General features: G+C 35.4%; 24 non-coding genes across 24 annotated transcripts; 1 reads left to right on the top strand and 23 right to left on the bottom strand.

The window, feature by feature from the left end:
* Positions 1–11: 11 nt before the first annotated feature.
* Positions 12–83, bottom strand: TRNAQ-CUG (transfer RNA glutamine (anticodon CUG)). Its single transcript has one exon. It is a non-coding gene; the product is annotated as a tRNA-Gln (tRNA).
* A 229-nt stretch (positions 84–312) lies between these two features.
* TRNAQ-CUG (transfer RNA glutamine (anticodon CUG)) lies at positions 313–384 on the bottom strand. Its single transcript has one exon. It is a non-coding gene; the product is annotated as a tRNA-Gln (tRNA).
* Positions 385–614: 230 nt separating this feature from the next.
* On the bottom strand, positions 615–686 carry TRNAQ-CUG (transfer RNA glutamine (anticodon CUG)). The gene has a single exon. It is a non-coding gene; the product is annotated as a tRNA-Gln (tRNA).
* A 228-nt stretch (positions 687–914) lies between these two features.
* Positions 915–986, bottom strand: TRNAQ-CUG (transfer RNA glutamine (anticodon CUG)). Its single transcript has one exon. It is a non-coding gene; the product is annotated as a tRNA-Gln (tRNA).
* Positions 987–1216: 230 nt separating this feature from the next.
* TRNAQ-CUG (transfer RNA glutamine (anticodon CUG)) lies at positions 1217–1288 on the bottom strand. Its single transcript has one exon. It is a non-coding gene; the product is annotated as a tRNA-Gln (tRNA).
* A 237-nt stretch (positions 1289–1525) lies between these two features.
* On the bottom strand, positions 1526–1597 carry TRNAQ-CUG (transfer RNA glutamine (anticodon CUG)). The gene has a single exon. It is a non-coding gene; the product is annotated as a tRNA-Gln (tRNA).
* Positions 1598–1828: 231 nt separating this feature from the next.
* Positions 1829–1900, bottom strand: TRNAQ-CUG (transfer RNA glutamine (anticodon CUG)). Its single transcript has one exon. It is a non-coding gene; the product is annotated as a tRNA-Gln (tRNA).
* A 230-nt stretch (positions 1901–2130) lies between these two features.
* TRNAQ-CUG (transfer RNA glutamine (anticodon CUG)) lies at positions 2131–2202 on the bottom strand. Its single transcript has one exon. It is a non-coding gene; the product is annotated as a tRNA-Gln (tRNA).
* Positions 2203–3062: 860 nt separating this feature from the next.
* TRNAQ-CUG (transfer RNA glutamine (anticodon CUG)) lies at positions 3063–3134 on the bottom strand. The gene has a single exon. It is a non-coding gene; the product is annotated as a tRNA-Gln (tRNA).
* Positions 3135–3366: 232 nt separating this feature from the next.
* TRNAQ-CUG (transfer RNA glutamine (anticodon CUG)) lies at positions 3367–3438 on the bottom strand. The gene has a single exon. It is a non-coding gene; the product is annotated as a tRNA-Gln (tRNA).
* Positions 3439–3671: 233 nt separating this feature from the next.
* On the bottom strand, positions 3672–3743 carry TRNAQ-CUG (transfer RNA glutamine (anticodon CUG)). The gene has a single exon. It is a non-coding gene; the product is annotated as a tRNA-Gln (tRNA).
* Positions 3744–4580: 837 nt separating this feature from the next.
* Positions 4581–4652, bottom strand: TRNAQ-CUG (transfer RNA glutamine (anticodon CUG)). Its single transcript has one exon. It is a non-coding gene; the product is annotated as a tRNA-Gln (tRNA).
* Positions 4653–4885: 233 nt separating this feature from the next.
* On the bottom strand, positions 4886–4957 carry TRNAQ-CUG (transfer RNA glutamine (anticodon CUG)). The gene has a single exon. It is a non-coding gene; the product is annotated as a tRNA-Gln (tRNA).
* A 231-nt stretch (positions 4958–5188) lies between these two features.
* Positions 5189–5260, bottom strand: TRNAQ-CUG (transfer RNA glutamine (anticodon CUG)). Its single transcript has one exon. It is a non-coding gene; the product is annotated as a tRNA-Gln (tRNA).
* Positions 5261–5491: 231 nt separating this feature from the next.
* TRNAQ-CUG (transfer RNA glutamine (anticodon CUG)) lies at positions 5492–5563 on the bottom strand. The gene has a single exon. It is a non-coding gene; the product is annotated as a tRNA-Gln (tRNA).
* Positions 5564–5792: 229 nt separating this feature from the next.
* On the bottom strand, positions 5793–5864 carry TRNAQ-CUG (transfer RNA glutamine (anticodon CUG)). The gene has a single exon. It is a non-coding gene; the product is annotated as a tRNA-Gln (tRNA).
* A 226-nt stretch (positions 5865–6090) lies between these two features.
* Positions 6091–6162, bottom strand: TRNAQ-CUG (transfer RNA glutamine (anticodon CUG)). The gene has a single exon. It is a non-coding gene; the product is annotated as a tRNA-Gln (tRNA).
* A 234-nt stretch (positions 6163–6396) lies between these two features.
* Positions 6397–6468, bottom strand: TRNAQ-CUG (transfer RNA glutamine (anticodon CUG)). The gene has a single exon. It is a non-coding gene; the product is annotated as a tRNA-Gln (tRNA).
* Positions 6469–7000: 532 nt separating this feature from the next.
* TRNAQ-CUG (transfer RNA glutamine (anticodon CUG)) lies at positions 7001–7072 on the bottom strand. Its single transcript has one exon. It is a non-coding gene; the product is annotated as a tRNA-Gln (tRNA).
* Positions 7073–7306: 234 nt separating this feature from the next.
* On the bottom strand, positions 7307–7378 carry TRNAQ-CUG (transfer RNA glutamine (anticodon CUG)). Its single transcript has one exon. It is a non-coding gene; the product is annotated as a tRNA-Gln (tRNA).
* Positions 7379–7835: 457 nt separating this feature from the next.
* Positions 7836–7907, bottom strand: TRNAQ-CUG (transfer RNA glutamine (anticodon CUG)). The gene has a single exon. It is a non-coding gene; the product is annotated as a tRNA-Gln (tRNA).
* Positions 7908–8442: 535 nt separating this feature from the next.
* TRNAQ-CUG (transfer RNA glutamine (anticodon CUG)) lies at positions 8443–8514 on the bottom strand. Its single transcript has one exon. It is a non-coding gene; the product is annotated as a tRNA-Gln (tRNA).
* Positions 8515–13568: 5054 nt separating this feature from the next.
* Positions 13569–13640, bottom strand: TRNAQ-CUG (transfer RNA glutamine (anticodon CUG)). The gene has a single exon. It is a non-coding gene; the product is annotated as a tRNA-Gln (tRNA).
* Positions 13641–21333: 7693 nt separating this feature from the next.
* On the top strand, positions 21334–21405 carry TRNAQ-CUG (transfer RNA glutamine (anticodon CUG)). Its single transcript has one exon. It is a non-coding gene; the product is annotated as a tRNA-Gln (tRNA).
* The last annotated feature ends 241 nt before the right edge of the window (positions 21406–21646 follow it).

Raw genomic sequence — 21646 nt, 5'->3', positions numbered from 1 at the left:
GTTACATTAACAGGTCCCACCGAGACTCGAACTCGGATTGTTGGATTCAGAGTCCAAAGTGCTAACCATTACACCATGGAACCAGCTATTTGTTACTATTAAATTTGTGATGAATTTCCACTAAGCGTACTGGTAATTTTTTGCTAATGTGTTTTACCAAAGTTTATGTTCTTACCACTAACGTGAGTGACAGATTATTATGACATAAGGAAAATTAAGCACCTATGTTTGTAATTAACGATATTACAGTAACTTTGGGCTTGGATTCATATCAGCTAACTGTAATTATCAGGAAAAGACAGTTACACTAAGAGGTCCCACCGAGACTCGAACTCGGATTGTTGGATTCAGAGTCCAAAGTGCTAACCATTACACCATGGAACCAGCTATTAGTTACGATTAGAATTGTGACGAATTTCCACTAAGTGTACCAGTAATTTTGTGCTAGTTTGTGTTTTACCAAAGTTTATGTTCTTCCCACTAACGTGAGTGACAGATTATTATGACAAGGAAAATTAAGCACCTATGTTTGTAATTACCAACATTATAGTAACTTTGGGTTTGGGTTGATATCAGCTAACTGTACTTTTCAGGAAAAGTACAGTTACATTAACAGGTCCCACCGAGACTCGAACTCGGATTGTTGGATTCAGAGTCCAAAGTGCTAACCATTACACCATGGAACCAGCTATAAGTTACTATTAGAATTGTGATGAATTTCCACTAAGTGTACCAGTAATTTTGTGCTAGTTTGTGTTTTACCAAAGTTTATGTTCTTCCCACTAACGTGAGTGACAGATTATTATGACAAGGAAAATTAAGCACCTATGTTTGTAATTAACGATATTATAGTAACTTTGGGTTTGGGTTGATATCAGTTAACTGTACTTTTCAGGAAAATACATTACATTAACAGGTCCCACCGAGACTCGAACTCGGATTGTTGGATTCAGAGTCCAAAGTGCTAACCATTACACCATGGAACCAGCTATTAGTTGCTATTAGAATTGTGACGAATTTCCACTAAGTGTACCAGTAATTTTGTGCTAGTTTGTGTTTTACCAAAGTTTATGTTCTTCCCACTAACGTGAGTGACAGATTATTATGACAAGGAAAATTAAGCACCTATGTTTGTAATTACCAACATTATAGTAACTTTGGGTTTGGGTTGATATCAGTTAACTGTACTTTTCGGGAAAAGTACAATTACATTAACAGGTCCCACCGAGACTCGAACTCGGATTGTTGGATTCAGAGTCCAAAGTGCTAACCATTACACCATGGAACCAGCTATTAGTTACCATTAGAATTGTGACGAATTTCCACTAAGCGTACCAGTAATTTTTTGCTACTGTACTTTGTGTTTTACCCAAGTTTATGTTCTTACCACTAACGTGAGTGACAGATTATTATGACATAAGGAAAATTAAGCACCTATGTTTGTAATTAACGATATTACAGTAACTCTGGGTTTGGGTTGATATCAGTTAACTGTACTTTTCAGGAAAAGTACAGTTACATTAACAGGTCCCACCGAGACTCGAACTCGGATTGTTGGATTCAGAGTCCAAAGTGCTAACCATTACACCATGGAACCAGCTATTTGTTACTATTAAATTTGTGATGAATTTCCACTAAGCGTACTGGTAATTTTTTGCTAATGTGTTTTACCAAAGTTTATGTTCTTACCACTAACGTGAGTGACAGATTATTATGACATAAGGAAAATTAAGCACCTATGTTTGTAATTAACGATATTACAGTAACTTTGGGCTTGGATTCATATCAGCTAACTGTACTTTATCAGGAAAAGAACAGTTACACTAAGAGGTCCCACCGAGACTCGAACTCGGATTGTTGGATTCAGAGTCCAAAGTGCTAACCATTACACCATGGAACCAGCTATTAGTTACGATTAGAATTGTGACGAATTTCCACTAAGTGTACCAGTAATTTTGTGCTAGTTTGTGTTTTACCAAAGTTTATGTTCTTCCCACTAACGTGAGTGACAGATTATTATGACAAGGAAAATTAAGCACCTATGTTTGTAATTACCAACATTATAGTAACTTTGGGTTTGGGTTGATATCAGCTAACTGTACTTTTCAGGAAAAGTACAGTTACATTAACAGGTCCCACCGAGACTCGAACTCGGATTGTTGGATTCAGAGTCCAAAGTGCTAACCATTACACCATGGAACCAGCTATTAGTTACCTATTAGAATTGTGATTAAATTCCACTAAGTGTACTGGTAATTTTTTGCTAGTTTGTGTTTTACCAAATTTTATGTTCTTACTACTAACGTGAGTGACAGATTATTATGACATAAGGAAAATTAAGCACCTATGTTTGTAATTAACGATATTAATAGTAACTTTGGGTTTAGGTTGATATCGGCTAACTTTACTTTTCAGGAAAAGCACAGTTTCATCAACAGGTCCCACCGAGACTCGAACTTGGATTGTTGGATTCAGAGTCCAAAGTGCTAACCATTACACCATGGAACCAGCTATTAGTTACTATTAGAATTGTGACGAATTTCCACTAAGCGTACCTGGTAATTTTTTGCTAGTTTGTGTTTTACCAAAGTTTATGTTCTTACTACTAACGTGAGTGACAGATTATTATGACATAAGGAAAATTAAGCACCTATGTTTGTAATTAACGATATTATAGTAACTTTGGGTTTAGGTTGATATCAGCTAACTGTACTTTTCAGGAAAAGCACATGTACATTAACAGGTCCCACCGAGACTCGAACTCGAGACTCGTGATTGTTGTTGATTAGAGTCCACTAAGTGTACTAAGTGCTACATTACACCATGGAACCAGCTATTAGTTACTATTAGAATTGTGACGAATTTCCACTAAGCGTACCGTAATTTTTTGCTAGTTTGTGTTTTACCAAAGTTTATGTTCTTACCACTAACGTGAGTGACAGATTATTATGACATAAGGAAAATTAAGCACCTATGTTTGTAATTAACGATATTATAGTAACTTTGGGCTTGGGATTCGATATCAGCTAACTGTACTTTTCAGGAAAAGTAGTTACATTAACAGGTCCCACCGAGACTCGAACTCGGATTGTTGGATTCAGAGTCCAAAGTGCTAACCATTACACCATGGAACCAGCTATTAGTTACTATTAGAATTGTGATGAATTTCCACTAAGTGTACCGGTAATTTTTGCTAGTTTGTGTTTTACCAAAGTTTATGTTCTTACCCACTAACGTGAGTGACAGATTATTATGATATAAGGAAAATTAAGCACCTATGTTTGTAATTAACGATATTATAGTAACTTTGGGTTTGGGTTGATATCAGCTAACTGTACTTTTCAGGAAAAGTACAGTTACATTAACAGGTCCCACCGAGACTCGAACTCGGATTGTTGGATTCAGAGTCCAAAGTGCTAACCATTACACCATGGAACCAGCTATAAGTTACTATTAGAATTGTGATGAATTTCCACTAAGCGTTCCGGTAATTTTTGCTAGTTTGTGTTTTACCAAAGTTTATGTTCTTACTACTAACGTGAGTGACAGATTATTATGACATAAGGAAAATTAAGCACCTATGTTTGTAATTAACGATATAATAGTAACTTTTGGGTTTGGGTTGATATCAGCTAACTGTACTTTTCAGGAAAAGTACAGTTTACATTAACAGGTCCCACCGAGACTCGAACTCGGATTGTTGGATTCAGAGTCCAAAGTGCTAACCATTACACCATGGAACCAGCTATTAGTTACCTATTAGAATTGTGATGAATTTCCACTAAGTGTACCGGTAATTTTTTGCTAGTTTGTGTTTTACCAAAGTTTATGTTCTTACCACTAACGTGAGTGACAGATTATTATGACATAAGGAAAATTAAGCACCTATGTTTGTAATTAACGATATTATAGTAACTTTGGGTTTGGGTTGATATCAGCTAACTGTACTTTTCAGGAAAAGTCAATTACATTAACAGGTCCCACCGAGACTCGAACTTGGATTGTTGGATTCAGAGTCCAAAGTGCTAACCATTACACCATGGAACCAGCTATTAGTTAGATTAGAATTGTGACGAATTTCCACTAAGCGTACCAGTAATTTTTTGGTACTTTGTGTTTTACCAAAGTTTATGTTCTTACCACTAACGTGAGTGACAGATTATTATGACATAAGGAAAATTAAGCACCTATGTTTGTAATTAACGATATTATAGTAACTCTGGGTTTGGGTTGATATCAGTTAACTGTACTTTTCAGGAAAAGTACAGTTACATTAACAGGTCCCACCAAGACTCGAACTCAGATTGTTGGATTCAGAGTCCAAAGTGCTAACCATTACACCATGGAACCAGCTTTTAGTTACTATTAGAATTCTGATGAATTTCCACTAAGTGTACCGGTAATTTTTGCTAGTTTGTGTTTTACCAAAGTTTATGTTCTTACCACTAACGTGAGTGACAGATTATTATGACATAAGGAAAATTAAGCACCTATGTTTGTAATTACCGATATTACAGTAACTTTGGGTTTGGTTGATATCAGCTAACTGTACTTTTCAGGAAAAGTACAGTTACATTAACAGGTCCCACCGAGACTCGAACTCGGATTGTTGGATTCAGAGTCCAAAGTGCTAACCATTACACCATGGAACCAGCTATTAGTTACGAATAGAATTGTGATGAATTTCCACTAAGCGTACTGGTAATTTTTTGCTAGTTTGTGTTTTACCAAAGTTTATGTTTCTTACCACTAACGTGAGTGACAGATTATTATGACATAAGGAAAATTAAGCACCTATGTTTTGTAATTAACGATATTATAGTAACTTTGGGTTTGGTTGATATCAGCTAACTGTACTTTTCAGGAAAAGCACAGTTACATCAACAGGTCCCACCGAGACTCGAACTCGGATTGTTGGATTCAGAGTCCAAAGTGCTAACCATTACACCATGGAACCAGCTATTAGTTACTATTAGAATTGTGATGAATTTCCACTAAGCGTACCGGTAATTTTTTGCTAGTTTGTGTTTTACCAAACTTTATGTTCTTACTACTAACGTGAGTGACAGATTATTATGACATAAGGAAAATTAAGCACCTATGTTTGTAATTAACGATATTATAGTAACTTTGGGTTTGGGTTGATATCAGCTAATTGTACTTTTCAGGAAAAGAACATTACATTAACAGGTCCCACCGAGACTCGAACTCGGATTGTTGGATTCAGAGTCCAAAGTGCTAACCATTACACCATGGAACCAGCTATTAGTTAGCTATTAGAATTGTGTTGAATTTCCACTAAGCATACAGATAATTTTTTGCTACTTTGTGTTTTACCAAAGTTTATGTTCTTACCACTAACGCGAGTGACAGATTATTATGATATAAGGAAAATTAAGCACCTATGTTTGTAATTAACGATATTATAGTAACTTTGGGTTTGGGTTGATATCAGCTAACTGTACTTTTCAGGAAAAGTAGTTACATTAACAGGTCCCACCGAGACTCGAACTCGGATTGTTGGATTCAGAGTCCAAAGTGCTAACCATTACACCATGGAACCAGCAATTAGTTACTATTAGAATTCTGAAGAATTTCCACTAAGCATACGGGTAATTTTGATAGTTTGTGTTTTACCAAAGTTTATGTTCTTACCACTAACGTGAGTGACAGATTATTATGACATAAGGAAAATTAAGCACCTATGTTTGTAATTAACGATATTAAGTAACTTTGGGCCTGGGTTGATATCAGCTAACTGTACTTTTCAGGAAAAGAACAGTTACATTAACAGGTCCCACCGAGACTCGAACTCGGATTGTTGGATTCAGAGTCCAAAGTGCTAACCATTACACCATGGAACCAGCTATTAAGTTACTATTAGAATTGTGACGAATTTCCACTAAGTGTACCAGTAATTTTGTGCTAGTTTGTGTTTTACCAAAGTTTATGTTCTTCCCACTAACGTGAGTGATTATTATGACAAGGAAAATTAAGCACCTATGTTTGTAATTAACGATATTATAGTAACTTTGGGTTTTGGTTGATATCAGCTAACTGTACTTTTCAGGAAAAGACAGTTACATTAACAGGTCCCACCGAGACTCGAACTCGGATTGTTGGATTCAGAGTCCAAAGTGCTAACCATTACACCATGGAACCAGCTATTAGTTACTATTAGAATTGTGATGAATTTCCACTAAGCGTACTGGTAATTTTTTGCTAGTTTGTGTTTTACCAAAGTTTATGTTTCTTACCACTAACGTGAGTGACAGATTATTATGACATAAGGAAAATTAAGCACCTATGTTTTTAATTAACGATATTACAGTAACTTTGGGTTTAGGTTGATATCAGCTAACTGTACTTTTCAGGAAAAGCACAGTTTACATCAACAGGTCCCACCGAGACTCGAACTCGGATTGTTGGATTCAGAGTCCAAAGTGCTAACCATTACACCATGGAACCAGCTATTAGTTACTATGAGAATTGTGATGAATTTCCACTAAGCGTACGGTAATTTTTTGCTAGTTTGTGTTTTACCAAAGTTTATGTTCTTACACTAACGTGAGTGACAGATTATTATGACATAAGGAAAATTAAGCACCTATGTTTGTAATTAACGATATTATAGTAACTTTGGGTTTAGGTTGATATCAGCTAACTGTACTTTTCAGGAAAAGCACAGTTACATTAACAGGTCCCACCGAGACTTGAACTCGGATTGTTGGATTCAGAGTCCAAAGTGCTAACCATTACACCATGGAACCAGCTATTAGTTGCTATTAGAATTGTGTTGAATTTCCACTAAGTGTACTGGTAATTTTGTGCTAGTTTGTGTTTTACCAAAGTTTATGTTCTTACCACTAACGTGAGTGACAGATTATTATGATATAAGGAAAATTAAGCACCTATGTTTGTAATTAACGATATTATAGTAACTTTGGGTTTGGGTTGATATCAGCTAACTGTACTTTTCAGGAAAAGTAGTTACATTAACAGGTCCCACCGAGACTCGAACTCGGATTGTTGGATTCAGAGTCCAAAGTGCTAACCATTACACCATGGAACCAGCTATAAGTTACTATTAGAATTGTGATGAATTTCCACTAAGCGTTCCGGTAATCTTTTGCTACTTTGTGTTTTACCAAAGTTTATGTTCTTACCCCTAACGTACGTGGCAGATTATTATGATATAAGGAAAATTAAGCACCTATGTTTGTAATTAACGATATTACAGTAACTTTTGGGTTTGGGTTGATATCAGTTTAACTGTACTTTTCAGGAAAAGCACAGTTACATTAACAGGTCCCACCGAGACTCGAACTCGGATTGTTGGATTCAGAGTCCAAAGTGCTAACCATTACACCATGGAACCAGCAATTAGTTACTATTAGAATTTGATGAATTTCCACTAAGTGTACCGGTAATTTTTTGCTACTTTGTGTTTTACCAAAGTTTATGTTCTTACCACTAACGTGAGTGACAGATTATTATGACATAAGGAAAATTAAGCACCTATGTTTGTATTTAACGATATTATAGTAACTTTGGGCTTGGGTTGATATCAGAGCTAACTGCTAACCATTACACCATGGAACCAGCTATAAGTTACTATTAGAATTCTGATGAATTTCCACTAAGCGTCCGGTAATTTTTTGCTACTTTGTGTTTTACCAAAGTTTATGTTCTTACCACTAACGTGAGTGACAGATTATTATGACATAAGGAAAATTAAGCACCTAAGTTTGTAATTAACGATATTACAGTAACTTTTGGGTTTGGGTTGATATCAGTTTAACTGTACTTTTCAGGAAAAGTACAGTTACATTAACAGGTCCCACCGAGACTCGAACTCGGATTGTTGGATTCAGAGTCCAAAGTGCTAACCATTACACCATGGAACCAGCTATTAGTTACTATTAGAATTGTGATGAATTTCCACTAAGCGTACTGGTAATTTTTTGCTAGTTTGTGTTTTACCAAAGTTTATGTTCTTACACTAACGTGAGTGACAGATTATTATGACATAAGGAAAATTAAGCACCTATGTTTTTAATTAACGATATTATAGTAACTTTGGGTTTAGGTTGATATCAGCTAACTTACTTTTCAGGAAAAGCACAGTTTACATCAACAGGTCCCACCGAGACTCGAACTCGGATTGTTGGATTCAGAGTCCAAAGTGCTAACCATTACACCATGGAATCCAGCTATTAGTTACTATTAGAATTGTGATGAATTTCCACTAAGCGTACCGGTAATTTTTTGCTAGTTTGTGTTTTACCAAACTTTATGTTCTTACTACTAACGTGAGTGACAGATTATTATGACATAAGGAAAATTAAGCACCTATGTTGTAATTAAGGATATCATAGTAACTTTGGGTTTGGGTTGATATCAGCTAACTGCACTTTTCAGGAAAAGTACAGTTACATTAACAGGTCCCACCGAGACTCGAACTCGGATTGTTGGATTCAGAGTCCAAAGTGCTAACCATTACACCATGGAACCAGCTATTAGTTACTATTAGAATTGTGACGAATTTCCACTAAGCATACCGGTAATTTTTTGTTAGTTTGTGTTTTACCAAAGTTTATGTTCTTACCACTAACATGACAGATTATTATGACATAAGGAAAATTAAGCACCTATGTTTGTAATTATCGATATTATAGTAACTTTGGGTTTGGGTTGATATCAGCTAACTGTACTTTTCAGGAAAAGTGGTTACATTAACAGGTCCCACCGAGACTAGAACTCGGATTGTTGGATTCAGAGTCCAAAGTGCTAACCATTACACCATGGAACCAGCTAAAAGTTACTATTAGAATTGTGATGAATTTCACTAAGCACACCAGTAATTTTTTGCTAGTTTGTGTTTTACCGAAGTTTATGTTCTTACCACTAACGTGACAGATTATTATGACATAAGGAAAATTAAGCACCTATGTTTTAATTATCGATATTATAGTAACTTTGGGTTTGGGTTGATATCACCTAACTGTACTTTTCAGGAGAAGTGGTTACATTAACAGGTCCCACCTAGACTCGAACTCGGATTGTTGGATTCAGAGTCCAAAGTGCTAACCATTACACCATGGAACCAGCTATAAGTTACTATTAGAATTCTGATGAATTTCCACTAAGCATTCCGGTAATCTTTTGCTACTTTGTGTTTTACCAAAGTTTATGTTCTTACCCCTAACGTACGTGGCAGATTATTATGATATAAGGAAAATTAAGCACCTATGTTTGTAATTAACGATATTACAGTAACTTTGGGCTTGGATTCATATCAGCTAACTGTACTTTTCAGGAAAAGAACAGTTACACTAAGAGGTCCCACCGAGACGAACTCGGATTGTTGGATTCAGAGTCCAAAGTGCTAACCATTACACCATGGAACCAGCTATTTGTTAATATTAAAATTGTGATGAAATTCCACAAAGCGTACCGGTAATTTTTTGCTACTTTGTGTTTTACCAAAGTTTATGTTCTTACCACTAACGTGAGTGACAGATTATCATGATATAAGGAAAATTAAGCACCTACGTTCATAATTAACGATATTATAGTAACTTTGGGTTTGGGTTGATATCAGCTGACTGCTCTTTTCAGGAAAAGTACAATTACATTAACAGGTCCCACCGAGACTCGAACTCGGATTGTTGGATTCAGAGTCCAAAGTGCTAACCATTACACCATGGAAAGAGCTATTAGTTACTATAAGAATTGCGACGAATTTCCACTAAGCATACAGGTAATTTTTTGTTAGTTTGTGTTTTACCAAAGTTTATATTCTTACCACTAACGTAATTGACAGATTATTATGACATAAGGAAAATTAAGCACCTATGTTTGTAATTAACGATATTATAGTAACTTTGGGCTTGGGTTGATATCAGCTAACTGTACTTTTCAGGAAAAGTAGTTACATTAACAGGTCCCACCTTGACTCGAACTCGGATTGTTGGATTCAGAGTCCAAAGTGCTAACCATTACACCATGGAACCAGCTATAAGTTACTATTAGAATTCTGATGAATTTCCACTAACCGTTCCGGTAATCTTTTGCTACTTTGTGTTTTACCAAAGTTTATGTTCTTACCCCTAACGTACGTGGCAGATTATTATGATATAAGGAAAATTAAGCACCTATGTTTGTAATTAACGATATTACAGTAACTCTGGGTTTGGGTTGATATCAGTTAACTGTATTTTCAGGAAAAGTACAGTTACATTAACAGGTCCCACCGAGACTCGAACTCGGATTGTTGGATTCAGAGTCCAAAGGGCTAACCATTACACCATGGAACCAGCAATTAGTTACTATTAGAATTCTGATGAATTTCCACTAAGCGTACAGGTAATTTTTTGCTACTTTGTGTTTTACCAAAGTTTATGTTCTTACCACTAACGTGAGTGACAGATTATTATGACATAAGTAAAATTAAGCACCTGTTTGTAATTAACGATATTATAGTAACTTTGGGCTTGGGTTGATATCAGCTAACTGTACTTTTCAGGAAAAGAACAATTACACTAAGAGGTCCCACCGAGACTCGAACTCGGATTGTTGGATTCAGTCAAAAGTGCAAACCATTACATCATGGAACCAGCTATTAGTTACTATTAGAATTGTGATGAAATTCCACTAAGCGTACTGGTAATTTTTTGCTAGTTTGTGTTTTACCAAACTTAATGTTTTTACTACTAACGTGAGTGACAGATTATTATGACATAAGGAAAATTAAGCACCTATGTTATTTATTAACGATATTATAGTAACTTTGGGTTTAGGTTGATATCGGCTAACTTTACTTTTCAGGAAAAGCACAGTTTCATCAACAGGTCCCACCGAGACTCGAACTCGCATTGTTGGATTCAGAGTCCAAAGTGCTAACCATTACACCATGGAACCAGTTATTAGTTACTATGAGAATTGTGAAGAAATTCCACTAAGCGTACCGGTAATTTTTTGCTACTTTGTGTTTTAACAAGGTTTATGTTCTTACTACTAACGTGAGTGACATATTATGACATAAGGAAAATTAAGCACCTATGTTTGTAATTAACGATATTATAGTAACTTTGGGTTTAGGTTGATATCAGCTAACTGTACTTTTCAGGAAAAGCACAGTTACATTAACAGGTCCCACAGAGACTTGAACTCGGATTGTTGGATTCAGAGTCCAAAGTGCTAACCATTACACCATGGAACCAGCTATTAGTTGCTATTAGAATTGTGTTGAATTCCCATTAAGTGTACTGGTAATTTTTTGCTAGTTTGTGTTTTACCAATGTTTATGTTCTTACCACTAACGTGAGTGACAGATTATTATGACATGAGGAAAATTAAGCACCTATGTTTGTAATTAACGATATTATAGTAACTTTGGGCTTGGGTTAATATCAGCTAACTGTACTTTTTAGAAAAAGAACAATTACACTAAGATGTCCCACCGAGACTCGAACTCGGATTGTTGGATTCAGAGTCCAAAGTGCTAACCATTACACCATGGAACCAGCTATTAGTTACCATTAGAATTGTGACGAGTTTCCACTAAGTGTACCAGTGATTTTGTGCTAGTTTGTGTTTTACCAAAGTTTATGTTCTTCCCACTAACGTGAGTGACAGATTATTATGACATAAGGAAAATTAAGCACCTATGTTTGTTGTTAACGATATTATAATAACTTTGGGTTTAGGTTGATATCGGCTAACTTTACTTTTCAGGAAATGCACAGTTTCATCAAAAGGTCCCACCGAGACTCTAACTCGGATTGTTGGATTCAGAGTCCAAAGTGCTAACCATTACACCATGGAACCAGCTATTAGTTACTATGAGAATTGTGATGAATTTCCACTAAGCATACCGGTAATTTTTTGCTACTTTGTGTTTTACCAAAATTTGTTCTTACTACTAACGTGAGTGACATATTATGACATAAGGAAAATTAAGCACCTATCTTTTTAATTAAAGATATTATAGTAACTTTGGGTTTAGGTTGATATCAGCTAACTGTACTTTTCAGGAAAAACACAGTTACATTAACAGGTCCTACCGAGACTCGAACACGGATTGTTGGATTCAGAGTCCAAAGTGCTAACCATTACACCAAGGAACCAGCTATTAGTTGCTATTAGAATTGTGTTGAATTTCCACTAAGTGTACTGGTAAATTTTTGCTAGTTTGTGTTTTACCAATGTTTATGTTCTTAACCACTAACGTCAGTGACAGATTATTATGACATAAGGAAAATTAAGCACCTATGTTCATAATTAAGGATATCATAGTAACTTTGGGTTTGGGTTGATATCAGCTAACTGCACTTTTCAGGAAAAGTACAGTTACATTAACACGTCCCACCGAGACTCGAACTCGAATTGTTGGATTCAGAGTCCAAAGTGCTAACCATTACACCATGGAACCAGCTATTAGTTACTATAAGAATTGCGACGAATTTCCACTAAGCATACCGGTAATTTTTTGTTAGTTTGTGTTTTACTGAAGTTTATGTTCTTACCACTAACATGACAGATTATTATGACATAAGGAAAATTAAGCACCAATGTTTTTAATTATCGATATTATAGTAACTTTAGGCTTGGGTTGATATCAGCTAACTGTACTTTTCAGGAAAAGTGGTTACATTAACAGGTCCCACTGAGACTAGAACTCGGATTGTTGGATTCAGAGTCCAAAGTGCTAACCATTACACCATGGAACCAGCTATAAGTTACTATTAGAATTGTGATGAATTTTCACTAAGCGTACCAGTAATTTTTTGCTAGTTTGTGTTTTACCGAAGTTTATGTTCTTACCACTAACGTGACAGATTATTATGACATAAGGAAAATTAAGCACCTATGTTTTTAATTATCGATATTATAGTAACTTTAGGCTTGGGTTGATATCACCTAACTGTACTTTTCAGGAGAAGTGGTTACATTAACAGGTCCCACCTAGACTCGAACTCGGATTGTTGGATTCAGAGTCCAAAGTGCTAACCATTACACCATGGAACCAGCTATAAGTTACTATTAGAATTCTGATGAATTTCCACTAAGCATTCCGGTAATTTTGTGCTAGTTTGTGTTTTACCAAAGTTTATGTTCTTACCCCTAACGTACGTGGCAGATTATTATGATATAAGGAAAATTAAGCACCTATGTTTGTAATTAACGATATTACAGTAACTTTGGGCTTGGATTCATATCAGCTAACTGTACTTTTCAGGAAAAGAACAGTTACACTAAGAGGTCCCACCGAGACTTGAACTCGGATTGTTGGATTCAGAGTCCAAAGTGCTAACCATTACACAATGGAACCCGCTATTTGTTAATATTAAAATTGTGATGAAATTCCACAAAGCGTACCGGTAATTTTTTGCTACTTTGTGTTTTACCAAAGTTTATGTTCTTACCACTAACGTGAGTGACAGATTATCATGACATAAGGAAAATTAAGCACCTACGTTCATAATTAACGATATTATAGTAACTTTGGGTTTGGGTTGATATCAGCTAACTGCTCTTTTCAGGAAAAGTACAATTACATTAACAGGTCCCACCGAGACTCGAACTCGGATTGTTGGATTCAGAGTCCAAAGTGCTAACCATTACACCATGGAACCAGCAATTAGTTATTATTAGAATTGTGATGAATTTCCACTAAGCGTACCAGTAATTTTTTGCTAGTTTGTGTTTTACCAAAGTTTATGTTCTTACCACTAACGTGACAGATTATTATGACATAAGGAAAATTAAGCACCTATGTTTTTAATTAACGATATTATAGTAACTTTAGTCTTGGGTTGATATCAGCTAACTGTACTTTTCAGGAAAAGTGGTTACATTAACAGGTCCTACCGAGACAAGAACTCGGATTGTTGGATTCAGAGTCCAAAGTGCTGACCATTACACCATGGAACCAGCTATAAGTTACTATTAGAATTGTGATGAATTTCCACTAAGCGTTCCGGTAATTTTTTGCTACTTTGTGTTTTACCAATGTTTATGTTCTTACCACTAACGTGAGTGACAGATTATTATGACATAAGGAAAATTAAGCACCTACGTTCATAATTAACGAAATTATAGTAACTTTGGGTTTGGGTTGATATCAGCTAACTGCAATTTTCAGGAAAAGTGCAGTTACATTAACAGGTCCCACCGAGACTCGAACTGGGATTGTTGGATTCAGAGTCCAAAGTGCTAACCATTACACCATGGAACCAGCTATTAGTTACTGTTAGAATTGTGACGAATTTCCACTAAGCATACCGGTAATTTTTTGTTAGTTTGTGTTTTAACAAAGTTTATGATCTTACCAATAACGTGAGTGACAGATTATTATGACAAGGAAAATTAAGCACCTACCGAGACTCAAACTCGGGTTGTTGGATTCAGAGTCCAAAGTGCTAACCATTACACCATGGAACCAACTATTAATTACTATTAGAATTATGATTAATTTTCACTAAGCGTACCGGTAATTTTTTGCTAGTTTGTGTTTTAGCAAAGTTAACGATCTTACCACTAATGTGAGTGACAGATTATTATATAATATAGGAAAAATTAAGCACCTATGTTTATAATTTACGATATTATAGAAACCAGAGCCCAAAGTTCTAGTCATTGCACCATGGAACTAGATATCGGCAATAATTGTCTTAGTTGTAAGCAGCATAAATTATTTCCCATTTTATAATTTAAAACAGCAATGCAGTTACTCTCAGAATGACGAGAATTTTCCAGTCAAAATTGCCACTGGTCACTATTTTGCAAGTTAGTATTTGTCTTTCCTAATGATTATATGCAGATGTTTAATTCAATATCATGATTGCTATTTAGCTGATCATTGCACATAACTTGAGACTCTAAAACCAGAAGTAATACATTCTAGTTCCACTAGATATAAACGTTAAATATGAAGTTAAGTTTAGCCATAGAGTAACTAAGAGTCAATATAATGATATATCATAAAATCAACCCCAATATATTATGAATTGGGTCTTGTTTTCTTATACTAACTATTACTAATAATGCTGTTAAAAAAGTTAATACTTTCTCCATAGATGACAGCAGTTTCAGATTTTACTACACGAAAATTGTGTATGTAGTGTATATTTTAACTAAAGCTATGACAAGAACAATCATAAATTATCAGTAAAATCTCTGATAGAAAAATTTATAAATCATCATCATAATAATTCAAAAGTTTTCTTAGAATAACAATTTCTTTTCCATTACAATCAAATTTTAAAATTATCATTCTTCAATTTCTAAAATTGTATTTGAATCAAAATTAAATCAACATTCTACCATTAGCATGCAAATCTATTTTGGCTACTGATTTTAGTATATTTCATTTTCATTTTTTACCCAAATGTAAAGATTCATATTCCATGCATAAAACTACAGTATACATTCCAAAAGAAACAACCAATGCAAAACAACTCACCCGCCCACCCCTAACAAAAATAAAACATGTAACCTACAGTTACATGAAATGGGGCCGACCTAGGGTAACACTTGCAAAAAATCCACATTAAATTTTGCAAAGTCATCCTGTTAAACAAAACAATCCATAGAAATAAGTTCCTCAAATGTTACTGGCAGGAGTAGACTTTAAAATTACAGTATATTAGATGTCAATGTCAATTTAATAAAAAGTTTTTCAGCTAACGTTATAACAATTTGGTATTATGGTGATCCTGAAACTTATACAGCTGGTGTTACAATCAGAATTTTCTTATTTTCCTGATTTGCATTTGGTAACGGGATATCAAAACCACATTTAGCCTTTATCTTTATGTCACGTTCTGGCTTTTAATCAGGTGAAATATGGTGTTATCTGAATGAAACAAGCCACATAAGGCTACATGAAGACTTCTTAGATAGACCTTGTTTCATAACCATTCAATAAATAGTCCGAAGGTATTGTTACATAGTTAAGCTATATAATTAAAATAGATTTACAAAAAAATGCTTTTGAATTTACAGATTTAAGTATTAAAGCTTTCACTCCATAAAATATCAACTTTAAAAATGTAGATTTACTTGCTAGTAAGATTATACTGCCCAGAACATATGGTTGAGAAAAAAAATGAATGCAAGTGAACTGATGAAACTGCAAAAATGTCTGTAAACTTCATGGAATTACAAAAATTGAATGAAGTACGAGTGAGAATTGAAAATAATGACGGAGAAGGCATATCATGTATGTCTCAAAGAGGTTAAAAGGTTCGAAAGTAATTGATGTTATGCAGATATAAAATTATAAAGCAAATCAGACAATGGGTAGCTTAGTAAAATTACCTGAAATTACATATAAAAATAGGGCTAATTATCAGTTTAGTGAGATCGGTGTTACTATATGGACACGGGTCGTGATATGACAAAGAAACAATATCCAACAATCAAAGCCCTCAGAAGAATATTGAGAGTTAAATTGCAGGACAGGATTAGAAATGAAACTATAAGAGACATTACCAAAGTGCCATATGTGGATGAGATTATAATGAGAAGTAGTTGGATATGGTTTGGGCATGCTCTTCGAACTCCCTAAGACAGATTAGTTCCTAAACTTTCAACTGGACTCCACAAGGCACAAGAAGAGTTGAAAGACCCAGGCCTACGTGGCTGAGGACTAAGAGGCGTGAAGTAGGAGATGATGAATGGAGAAGAAATGATTTAAAAGCTCAAGAGAGAGACGACTAGCGAAATCTAACCGAGCCCTTTGCATCAATAGGCGTGGGAGGAGATGATGATGATGATGAAGTTAGACAATTGTATGTTGTACAAATGATAACAGCCTACAATTATGAAAGAACAGTGATTCATAATGAAGATAAATGATATAAAATGCAGTATGTACAGAATGGTAAGATCTTACTATGAAGTAAAGCTTTTGAAGGGACAACTGACCGTAGGGGGTCTAGGTTGAGGTAAAAGAGGGTAATAAATATGGTTGCCTTAAATCAAACTGACGTATGTTGATAACTATATGGAGAAATGCAGTAGTGTATAGGATGCTGAAATTGAAATTTACAAATGGACTAACAAGTTCAACTTTCTATGGTACTTCGTGAAAAGATGTTCGATGCAAAGCAAAATTAAAAGTCTTTAATTGATTTACATATCTATATATATATATATATATATATATATATATATATATATATATATATATATATATATATATATATATATATAATTCATTTAGTTAGAAAGGTTCGAATTATATGAAAAGTGACATGAAAGGAAAAATAGCAAAATGGATTGTTGGATTCAGAGTCCAAACTGCTTACCATTACACCATGGAACCACTTGATAAATTGTTTTGATAGTTATCACCGAAACCTAGTTCACCATATGAATACAAATTCTAATTATAGCATTATCCAAGTGCTATCATTACACCTAACTTCAATTACTGGTTTGCCAGTCAGCTTTAACACTATTGTACCAACCGTGTGTCACACGATCGTACATACTAACGACATTTCATTTTGTGTATATATTATGCTTGTATCTTCGTTATCCCCTCACACTGATAAGGACCTAAAATAACATGTCTATTTTTCTCACCGTTAACTGTTAACCGGTGCGGTGTCGGTTGAACATGAAATTGCCTGTTATGTCTTTTGTGCCCTTTTTGCCTGGAGTTTATGTATATAAAATCGGATGTTCTGTAATAAAGTTACTCAGTTGCTTTCATTCCCCCTTTGTATCACAACCTTTTCTCGGCTCGTAACATTGGTGACCCTGGAGTGACTCGCTCCTCCTGCCATCCCCCCCCCTCACCGTTACTATAACGCCCTCAAAACATACCTCCTGCAGCAGTACTCACCGTAGCCAGCTGCCCGTATAGCAAAGCTTTTTCAGCTCTCTCAACAACCGTTGGGGGACCAAAGGGCTTCGCTCACCCTCAGGGAAATGACCAGTATCACTCGCCTGCAACCTGCTGCAGATGGCTCTAATCGTGAGGTGAACCTACTTCGTACCCTTTGGGTAAGCCGTTTACCCGAAACTGTATGCGTTGCCATACCCGATGTCGATAGTTTACCCATAAAGGACTTGATGACCAAAGCCGACGCCCTTATGGACACCCACTTCATGACCCTCAAGATATCCATCAACGCCTCCACTCCTGACGAAGAGGACACCTATTCAACGTCAACCGAAGCTGACGTGAATGCCGTAGGACACACACGCCTATGAATGCCATAGGACACACTTGCCTACCCCGTGACAAGCCGGAGCGGCGACAAAGACACCCATCATCCACCACTCACTCGTGCCCCAACCAACGACTTCTACAGCCACTCACTGCCGCCCAACGGCTGCAGTTTTCCTACTACTACTCCAGATTCAGGGATGCCGCGAAGAAATGTACAGTATGTCATTTTTAGGGGGGTTGCCATGTACCAACCGTGTGTCACACGATCGTACATAGTAACGACATTTCATTTTGTGTATATATTATGCTTGTATCTTCGCTCTCCCCTCGCACTGATAAGGACCTGAAATAACATTTCTGTTTTTCTTACCGTTAACTGATAACCGGTGCGGTGTCGGTTGAATATGAAATTGTCTGTTATGACTTTTGTGCCCTTTTTGCCTGGAGTTTATGTATATAAAAATGGATGTTCTGAAATAAAGCTACTCAGTTGCTTTCATTCCGCCTTTGAGTCACAACCTTCTCTCGGCTCGTAACATAACAGAACATCCGTTATTATATACACAAACTCCAGGCAAAAAGGGCACAAAAGACATAACAGGCAATTTCATGTTCAACTGACACCGCACCGGTTAACAGTTAACAGTGAGAAAAACAGACATGTTATTTCGGGTCATTATCAGTGCGAGGGGAGAGCGAAGATACAAGCATAATATATACACAAAATGAAATGTTGTTACTATGTACGATCGTGTGACACATGGTTGGTACACTATACTAAGTATTCGTTGTAAGATTATTACCCACAGGTATTGCTTGTCAATGGGATCTGTTGGCCCAATAAAACTATCAATACAATTTGTTCCATTTTATGAAAAAACAATTCTTATCAGCTTCCATAGCAATTTATAAAAAGTATAGCTACTAAAGCTCAACAGTAACATGAAAATGGTTTAGCTGGCCTTTTGATCACTCTACACGAAATGTAATTACAGTACTCTATAAACCATGTTACAGCGTTAGTATGATCAAATTCGTCAATGTTACACATCAGAGAAAAAAATGAAAAGCTAAAACTCGCGCATAATCAATTATCTAAACTAAAAAGGGGGTTTTACTTGCAAGATATTATTCAGACTTAAAAAAAAATTCAACGGCTAGCAAGAAAGATTTTACTGTGCAAAATCACATTTAGTTACATCAAATAATTCACAAATATAAATTTTGAGTAAAAAAGTAACTTTCAACTAAACAAGATATACTTAACTGCATGCAACCAATAACTTTCTTTAAAAAGGCATCAGCTGTAAAAATGAAAACCCTAACTCTTGAGAGGGGCTCCTATTACTATATAAATTACTCAAAATGCATAAATCCAATCCAATCCCACTACTGAACCATATACGTGTCTGACAAGTGGGCGTTTTTATTCCTCGAAGAGAGAATTTCCTTAAGGAAATTATTATGATTTTTTCGCGATGAGACGTAATCTTCCCGTAATGTTATCTTTAACAGGCCAATCAAATGCATATTTTACTATTACCTTTTCAAGCATCACGAAAGCAGCAATGCCATTTGTTACTTATTGAACCTGGGTTCACAGGCCATAAGTCTCTCTTTATACCCAGATTCATAGTCTCGTGCCACACTAGAGAGAATCCATGGCCGCACTTTATTACCTCTGCCAACCTATCAATTATCCTTTTTTCAAAATTATTTATAAGCAACCAGCAAGGATATGATCGAAAATTTTTTCTTCACTTATTCAGGGCAGACATGGCTACATTCGAGGATTACGTCACATGAGAGATTTTCATATTTTTTTTTCTCATAATCACAACTGAAATTTATCCTCTCAACTGCATATTCTCTAAAAGAATTTTCAGTTAAGGCCTACATTGATTTCTTTTGGGATTCTATTCTAGGTTTATCTAAATAAACAATTGTGCGGAAGAGTATATAAGAAGGGCAAGTAGGAAGTTTCAGACTGGAAGAAACCAGGAGTGTAATGCTATAGCATGGCAGTGATATTTACAAAATAGAGTTAAAAGGCATCTTGCAATGATATTCTCAATGCATAAAAAACATGAATAGCAGACTTCTTAAGGAGCCCACAACATTACTTGATACACTCTGACAAATGGAATGAAAGCTTGGATTACTTGTCAGGGAAAGCTTGGATTGACAAAACTACCAAGAAAGAAGAATGTTAAAAGCAAAGGGGGAAGACAATCATTAAGACATTTGGATCTGTGCACAAGGGAAAAAAAATCCTTACGATTTTAAGGATGAATTTGGTCATAAAATCACACAGAAACCAAAAATTTCTAATAATTAGTATTAGTACGGATAGTGAAATTGATTACTTAAGGTATAAATCTAAGAAGAAAAACGCTCAGGATGATGATAGGAGGAGATAAAAATACCGCAATAACACGAAAGAACAAAATTTGTATCAACAGTAGTTGAAAACTGTTAAATTTAACTATAATGCCTAAAGAGAATACTGTAGTTAAGTTAAAAAAAAGCGAATGCAAACATTGTAAAAAGGACCCAAATTTATTTCATCTGGAGATATTGAAAAGGACGTAAAACCAAGAGGTTTTGAAACAAAAATGTGAGATTAGGAGATCAGCACTGTTCAAGGATAATGAAATGACAGATATGGAAGAGAAGGACGTCAATGGCCAGAAAGCCCCAAAATACAAGCAGAAGACGCTGGTGGGACACTAACAAACTACAGTATTATTGCCATAGTCATGTGTAGGTATAAAAGTGTTCAAACCCTACGGTTGCTATAATTATCTAAAGTGATATAACTTCTGTATGTGGGGTGACAAAAACATACAAAGTGTAGGAAAGAGAATTTTAATAGAAATTTGGAGGATAATTATGGAACATTATATATAAAAAGAAGCCTGTAACATGTTTGGAATATATTGCAGGTAAGGGGAACACTTTCAGAATCCATAAACCATATTAAGAATTGTATACGTATATCCCTTAAAGTTGGTTCAACTTTAGCAACAACTGATAAAGACATGCAGATCGGTCAAATCCTTCACATGTATATCTATCCATATTTAAAATGTTGAAAAAACAAAAATAAATGACTGCCTTAATCTGATTGCAATTGCAACATCGGTTCCATGGTGTAATGGTTAGCACTTTGGACTCTGAATCCAACAATCCGAGTTCGAGTCTCGGTGGGACCTTACAATAAATTACTTTTCATAAGAGGATAAGAGTTAAATTTTTCCATAGTTCCCAGGATTACCATGTTACGAGTTATGACAGCGTGTGAGCAAAAGTTGGAAAGAAGAGGTCTCGCAAAAATTCACCTAACTCCTCATAGGGGCTGCTTAGGGTAAAGCAAGTAAAGAGACAATGTACTGAAACGAATCTAACAGAACATTAATTGCATATTATGAAGAAACAGACAGTCAACAATCTATA

Source organism: Palaemon carinicauda, chromosome 1, assembly GCF_036898095.1.
Source record: "Palaemon carinicauda isolate YSFRI2023 chromosome 1, ASM3689809v2, whole genome shotgun sequence".
NCBI classification, from domain to species: domain Eukaryota; kingdom Metazoa; phylum Arthropoda; class Malacostraca; order Decapoda; family Palaemonidae; genus Palaemon; species Palaemon carinicauda.
The sequence above is the reverse complement of the archived record's forward strand: the minus strand, read 5'-3'. Positions and strand labels throughout refer to the sequence as shown.